Genomic DNA, 8,244 nt, shown 5'->3' with positions numbered 1-8,244 from the left:
GTGTGTCTAATGGTGAGACCACAGCGGAAAGTGGTTATCAGAGGGACCAAGGGAGTCCCAGAGAGATGTGGAGGGATCATAGGGTCTGAGAGTTGATGGGAATATTTGCTTGCATGGGTGTCTTTGTGTTTGTGTGTGCAATGGTCTGTAGCAAGAACTGGAATGGGACTGCAGCCTTGGGGACTCACACATCCAGGTGATAGCACCTGGAGAGACTGGGATCCAAGGGCAGATGGGGTGAGCTCAGCTGCTGGAGGGTTCACCAAGTTCGTATGTATGTAAATATGTAGATATACCTACATATGTGTATACAGACACACACACATAGCCACAGACAGGAACAGGATGACATTTTTGATACTGTTTGTGTCTATGTGGATGATTGAATGTTTCTGTCTGTGTTCATCTGTGTGGCCAGCTCTGCATGTGCCTACTGTGAATACATGCTCAGCCTCACTACTGGTTGGACCTGGAGCCATGGGGCTGCTGCAATAGCCATTCTTCTATCAGGCCACCAGATTTGACAGCTCCCTGACATAAATTATGCTCTCCAGTCATATAAACAGTAGGATGATATAATTTTAAAATATCTTAAATTCAAGGCTATTATTAGCATTATTGAACAAATGTAACAAATTTTGAAACCACCTAGCAAAAAAATAACAGGTTCTTTCAACTGCCATTGCGGTTCTGTACACAGAGCATTTTTGGTGATTAGAAGGAAGTCAGTGAAATACTTTTCATATGGAAAGGGATCAAATTTTGACTGTCTTCAGCTGCCTGCTATTCTTGAAAGGTTTAGCATACTTCCCAACTTTCTGATATACATGGGATTACTCTCTGAGTAAAGAATTAATCACTGTGACTGAAGTTTACAGAATTAGGCCCTAATTAGTTTGGCTGAGATCATAGGACGAGTCAGTCAGCATCAGAACAAAAATAAACTGTGATTTTCACCATGGATCTTACTGTTATACGTAATGGTGCCAAACCAGCTGTCTCTCATTTTAATTAAAAACTGTGTCTCTTTAGTTACCTCTTCTTTCTATTTCTTGGTCTGTTTGATGCAAAGCTCTTGTACAGACTACCTAGTACAATGACCTGCAGTACATGAATGGAGCCAAAAGTTGTAATGCACAATTCAAAATATAAACATATAAGCCTGAATTACAATAGCTACTGTGACTTCCCAGTAGAGGTGCCAGATCCAACAAAAGCTGTCCATACCCGCTGTGTTGTTACAAACATCTTTCACACAGTTATTTGGGGTTTGTGGTCATTAATTGCTGCAGATGGAGGCACACAGCCAAGGATGCGTTAAAAGACTGTAGTTACCATTATGAGTAACTCAGAATACAATATTCTGTAGCAGGAGTGTGAAACTGCATTTCAATAATGTAATGGTAAGCAGTATATCTGTTTTAAAGAAGATAATTTTTTATAATGGTGAGTTCCCTCAAGTTATTGAAGTATAAATATTTAATTACTGTATTGTTATAATACTATTTATCAAAAGAGATTTAAATCCAAGGGATTGCTCACATAGTCCTGAAAAATTACTGGAAGTATTATTTATTCGAATGTAATCCTGACAGTCTTTTATCCGTTCAAACCCAGTGATTAATGAAGTACACCTTGCTTACATTTTGCAGTCACAATGGTGAGGTAGTAGTAGGATGTTACACGAAGTAATGTGGAGATCAGTTTGGATTAATCATCTAAGCATCTACCCTGATTATTGGGAAAATTTGCAGCCTAAGGCAACTGTCGTGGCTGTGGGTGTCTTATCAGTTAATTTCAAAACATTAGTCTGCAATATTAATGCTGTGCTTTTAATGTTTATGGTGTAGACATACACTGAGATTATTACTAAACAGAAAACAAATGACTGCAATATAGATTAAACATGGAGGTGGTGCAGTGTCTGAAAAAAATGAAGTAAAAGGAAAAGGAAAAAACCCAATTTTATTTGTTTCCTATAAATGTTTTAGCATATGAGTATCCCTACTGCCATTTCACCAAATAGAATAAGTAGAAAACCCTCTTTTCCCCCTTCCCCAAGCATCCTAGACTGATCTTTGGACATCTGTAAAAGCAATGGCTATTATGGCACCACAGTTTCTTTCACCTGGCCTTCCAGCAATGTTGCTGTTGGATCTCACAGAGTGAGAATGAAATCAGAAGATGGGCAAATACATCTTCAGATCCTGCATATGAGATATGTTGGCAGATTCCCCAGTATAGGTACAACCCTTAGGACCAGCTAGACAATATTTTTCTTTCTTGCCAGAACAGTTTGGTATGTTGTGTCAGGTGTAGACATTAGTGGAAAATTTTATCATTTGTGTGATGGAGGATCAAACCAGAAACTATTTTAAAAAAAAAATAAAAAAATGTATCTCTTCAAAATTTTAAAATCTATGTCTGCTTTTGTTTTGATTTGTGAATCTGTCTAAGGTCTGAGAAAATGAAAGGCTAATGATCTTGGTGTTTCTTTATACACCTTTTAACTACTTCATCCTTGAAACTCTTCTTTTCTGTATATCCTTAGACAAAGATTGTCACTCAGTTGTACCACACTAAATAAGAGGGTGTTTGTTTTCATTTTCACAGATACTGTATGTGGAACCTTGCGTTAAATGATGCTTTTTTAAAGTACCTATTTATCTATACAATTTTGTTTAGCTTATTAAAATGAATAATCCTCTAAGGACCTGTAGTTATGTTGGAAAATTTCGTTTGCAAAATTTAATCAGACTTACTCTCTGTGTTCTTAGCATTTATAGATTTAGCATTTAGTTGTCAGAATCTTAAATGTCTGGAAAAAAAACCCACCAGAATTCAGATATTCAAGAAATAGCATCACATTTTTGGTTGCTTTCTGTTTTAAAAAGTCAGGTAAAAAGGACTTTTTAAATTAAACTGTGTATGAAGCACATATATAAATCCTTAAGCATAGCAACAATGTAATTCAGGGTCTGAGACAGTGAGCCCTACTCGGACATATATAAATGATAAAAGTTTCAGTTCAAGGGCAGTGCCGAGAAGTTCTCAGAATACTTCACTAATTTCACCTATTTCCTATACTTCTGTAAAGAGTAGCTATTTGAAAAACTTAACTGATTCTGTGTGGTTTTAATGAGATTTACTAAAAGGTGAAACAAGGAAATATAGCACTCAAATATGTGAAAAAAAAAGCTGAAATTGCTCTTACTGCACTCGGCTCATTAAATTCACTTGCTTGAATGCTGGCTATTAGAATTATCAGACCAGAGAATTAATAGGTCTAATGCATTTGTTTGGTAAGGTTCACACATCTCCCTACCTGAAGGTTATTGAGCAGGTACAGTGTATTTCTTTTTGGATAGCTGTGGTTCTGGCATGTACACTGCTGCTGTACTGCAAAGAAAGTGCTGTGTTAGTGCAGTTTGCTTAGTGCAAAGGAAGCAGTTAAGGACAACTGCAAAGAAAGCAGTTAAGGATAACTGTACAATAGAATAACCCTTGGTAAAACTCCGGCGGAGACATGTACCATGGTCCCTGATATAAAAACCACTCCTAGATCAGGGTCCAAAATAAACTCAGTGACTAATTAAATGGATTTAATGGTTTAGATCACAGATGTGTCACATAGTTAAGTCTGAGCTACGTTCTCATTCAACAGTTAAGCTGATTATTTCATTTTAGACCTTGATAAGGAGATTGAATGAGCATGTGAACTTCACGTGGTGTTAAGATTATAAAAATCGAATGTCTTTATTCTACAGCATCGGTGCTGCAGGAGTCTTTCCTTCATCCTGGTAGATAATACTATTCTGTTTTTCGACCTACAGAGCATATAAGCTTCTCCATGCAATTTTAGGGGGAGTGTAGTTAGCAACAGCCTTATGAATTCAGAAAACACTTTATGCAACCAGAGAAGTGTAGCAATGTTATAGCTTAGTATGATCTGAAAGGGCAGTTTCAGAGACTCATATGTTTATCAAGTTTCAGCCTTCTGGGTACAAACAGGCAGAGCCAGTACTGTATGCCAGTGATATGTTCAAACTTGCAGGTGTTTCAGGTGCACTGTCTTTGTTTGCTACCACTCTGGCAGACTTACTGTCTGGAAGAGACCAACCATTTCTGGGGCATTCACAGCTACTTTCAACCTATCGAGTAGAATGCTAAGAAATCATTAATGATTTTGCTACTCAAAAAAAAGACATAGCCTTCAATTTTCCTATTCAGAGCATGAAAGAAGAAAAAAAAAAAAAAAAAGGATGTACAGAAAAAAAGTGGAAAATAGTGAAAGGTAAAAACACTATTAAACTTCTGCCTCATTTTTCTACTACCTTTAATTCAGACAACTTTATTTCCTGGGGAAACATGGTCAAGGTAAGATGAAATGGGGGAGGGAGGAAAGGGGTTTAGTAGCAGATTAGTAAAGGTGTAATGATCAGGATCCCTAGTCTGTCTTTATTTATTTATTTGATTATTTCTTCTCCTTCTAGACACTGTTCCCAAGAAACCTCAGAAGAATACATTTTCTTATTGACTGAGAAGGGGAATAAAAGCAAAACCAGAAAGCCCCAGATAGTCCATTTGTTTTGACCTTTTTAAGGAACAATTCCCACTTACAGTGTTTTAAGCATCAAATCTGAAGCTCTGGGATTAATTAGATGGTCCGTATGCTCTGATTACAATAAACAATATGCACAACTTCTGTAAAGAGCAAGGTCATTGTTATTACTGTGTGAAGTCTCATCCAGGAAGCCCATTGTCTTAGAGAAATTTTTTTTTTTTTTTTTTTTTTTTTTCCTCAAAAATACACCTTGAAGAGCAATATAAATATTCCATGGAATGGTACTCATTAAGTCATAAATTTTCAATCATCACTCAAGAACATTTTAAAAAGACAAATTTGTTCTGCATTGTCAGAGAATAACTGCTTTAAAAAATAAAACCAAAGAAGACTGTATAAGTTAATATATTTTACATTTTTTTTTGCCTTCAGATGTATTCTAAAGGTTAAAAAGCAATTAAAATTGTAAAATAAGCAGACTAGCTGCTCATTTCATTTATTTTATCTTTCCCTTTCCTCCTTTGAATACTTTTTTCTTTAAATTGTATTTTCCAGATATTGCTGTATTTCATTTATAATTTCTCCTTCTCTAATATTCTCATTGTAAATATCCCCTTAAAGTACTTCTCAAGTATCTGCCAAATGTCACTATTTCTCTACACTGACAGAATAATGTTAATTGGCTTTCCTTTTTAAATGGTTTTAAAATTCATCTTCCTTAATTAAGAATGTGTTTTAAAGAAAGCAGAGATGACAGAGAGGATGCTCCTATTTTCTACTTTTGCTTTTCTAGACCACAGTGAAAATGTTTCCTGAAATAGATTTATATTGCTGCAAATGGAACATTCCTCTGGTACTTGTATTTGGTATTAAAAGGTGTTAGTCCCCATTAAATCCTAGTGTGGGACTATTTCTTCAGTACCAATAGGCAGATCTTTTCTTTCTTAAAAATATGACATCGGGTGGGATACCATCAACTTATGGTTACCTTTATAAAACTGAGGGATGGGCATCAATGTATAGAAAGGGCTACATACAGAAGTGTAGTGAAGATTGTATATTTTTCCAAATTTGTAAAGGAAATATATGAGACATCTAAACCAGATAATTCAGATAAGCTAAAACAGTGACAAAGTTCAAAAAACAAGTGATAAGCTGCAGGGTTTAACATACTCCTGTAGTGCTAAATGTAAACAGAGTCTTCAGAGTTTGAATTACGCCTGATTATTGGCTTGCATCCAATTTTCCTGCAATAACACCCAAAATAATGCAAAGCTGTCTCTACCTGTAGTGTATGTTGGAGAACAGCAAGTGTGAAGATGTCATATATTGAAAAGAATTCAAAGTGTTTGACTCTGGGAGAACAAAATAAATGTTATAAGTCATCAGCCATTCAGATGAAGGAGAGAACAACTGTGGTTTCAGTCCCTGTTTTCTTAGTTATTTCAGTATTGATTCATTGGTGACTAATCTAAATAAATAAATAAAATGTGATCAAAGACCTGAACTCATGGGTCCCTTTTGTTTTCAAAGCCTTAACTAGATTCCACAGAATTTGCCTGATATTCTGTGCTGAACCTGTTAATTTTCCTTCTCATGTCTTTGGTATTATTTTAGGGTGCTTTCACATACTTCCAAAGAGCTGTAGTTTGCTCACTAGATTTTTTTCAAATTCCTCTTCCCTTTGCATTAGTCCATTGTTTTGTTTTGTTTTGTTTTGTTTTTCCTGATAGTTGTTTCATATGTTAACAAGATTTAACAAAATTAAAAGTATATCTTCATTGGATAAAGATACATTTTTGGTAGTTACCATGCTGTAGGGATGAAAGAAAAGTTCTTCAGATCAAGTCAATTAAGTACTCATAATGTGATGATATAAGTGATTGTGATTTTATCTAGACAGAAGATCTCTGCTGAAAGTAGCTTTCAGACAATTATATTGGTAAAAAAAAAAATAGGTAAAAGCTGATGAAGTCATTACATTTTCAAAAGTTACAAATTATCCTGTAAAGCTTCAGTGACTGCAAATTAGCCTTTGCTATAGCCCTCTGCTAACAATCTATAGATCATTTTATTATTCATGAATTTTAGTAATTTCAGGACACCACAGGTCATCTTATGCTCATTTATTTGCTAAACACCTTGTGCCGGTATGCCTGTGCTGAAAAATTGCTACTATTTACTTCCCACGAGACATCCAAGCAACAAAGTGGTGGATTTGGCCCCAGACATCCACTATGCCAGGCAGCATATATATCTTGCTGTCAGGAAATAAATGAGCCCTTAAATTGGCTGCAAAGCTTTAAGAACTGAAATTTATATGTCTAGTTATCAAACAGAAAGTTCAGAACACCTGCCAATATGAAGCATAATTGTGACAAACTGTTACATTTTACCTTTAACTTTTCAGCGTTAACACCACAACTTCATTACAAGAATCTCATCCTCTCTACCCCTCCTTTCTCCCTTCCTCCAGTTCATCTGCCCTCCTGAAAAATACTCGCTACATTTATTTGCAAATACTGAGCAACCATTGATACATTGGGTGATCTGTCAGCAGATGAAAAAAAAAATCGAACTTAAGAAAAGTGCTAGAATGTCCTATGAGAATAACCTCAAATTTTCACAGATAACCACAAAAGGCTAGCTGTATTTAGATATTTATAACCTGCTTAGAAGGCTTTCCACACAATATCTAGAACCATTAAAAAAACACTTTTGGGTCCTTTGTTTTACTTTGTTTTACCTTAAAAAAATCTAATCACCTCTATCTTCTTTCACTGACCAACCTCACTATCCTTCCTTCTGGGTCCCAGATCATTCACTAACTGCAATGCAATTTTTTGCTACCATAACTCCAGCTATTGCTAAAGTCTTTACTCTTTATCTAAGTGTTCCATAAAGAGAAAAAAAACAACCCAAAATCCACTCTTCTCTGAACCCCCTTTAATCTGTGTACTATGTGCACTACAAATAACTAAATATTTTCCCTTTTGTGCATGTATATCCATTACAAACCACTAACAGCCATATGGTAAAGAACACTATTCAAAGGGAAGATTTTTTTTTTTTTCTTTTTCCTAGCTAACAAGGAAAAGAATATCTTGGCTAAAATTCAATTCTACACGTTTTAAAAAAATCAGTATGGTGAGGTTAAAAATTATTGAAGCCCTTGACCAGCTGCACCTTTCTAGTCAATAAAGTGAATATAAGTAATCTGAGAAATGTGTGGCACTTAACTCCCTTTATTATTTTGATCATATTATTAATCTTTTTCCAGCTCCTGAACACTATCCAAGAAATTTCATTGTGGATATAGTCCATTATGATAATTTGTCACAGTAACCAGGGTTTAAGTCAATGTATTGGTCAAAACACAGCTGTTTTTCGGGCCTGTCAGCATCCATGTGTCCTCTGTGTACATGTGTGTATCTGCAGGATGCATTCTCAGCTTTGTAGCTCTTTCAACCTGCAAAACAGACAGCATCCACTGTGCCCCTTAGCCTGAGCAGAGAACCTGGGTGCCCGGGCACCAGGTTGAGCTCCAGCAGGAGGAATCCCCAGGTCTGGAGCTGTTGGAGGTGGTGAGAGTTTGGAACAAATCTTAACATCGTGCTTTTGCATTACTGTGTTATATAGGTACTTCCAAAAACTAACTCTTTTTTTTTTTTTTTTTTTCT

Source organism: Athene cunicularia (genome assembly GCF_003259725.1).
Source record: "Athene cunicularia isolate RWA chromosome 1 unlocalized genomic scaffold, athCun1 chr1_part1, whole genome shotgun sequence".
Classification (NCBI taxonomy): domain Eukaryota; kingdom Metazoa; phylum Chordata; class Aves; order Strigiformes; family Strigidae; genus Athene; species Athene cunicularia.
The sequence above is the reverse complement of the archived record's forward strand: the minus strand, read 5'-3'. Positions refer to the sequence as shown.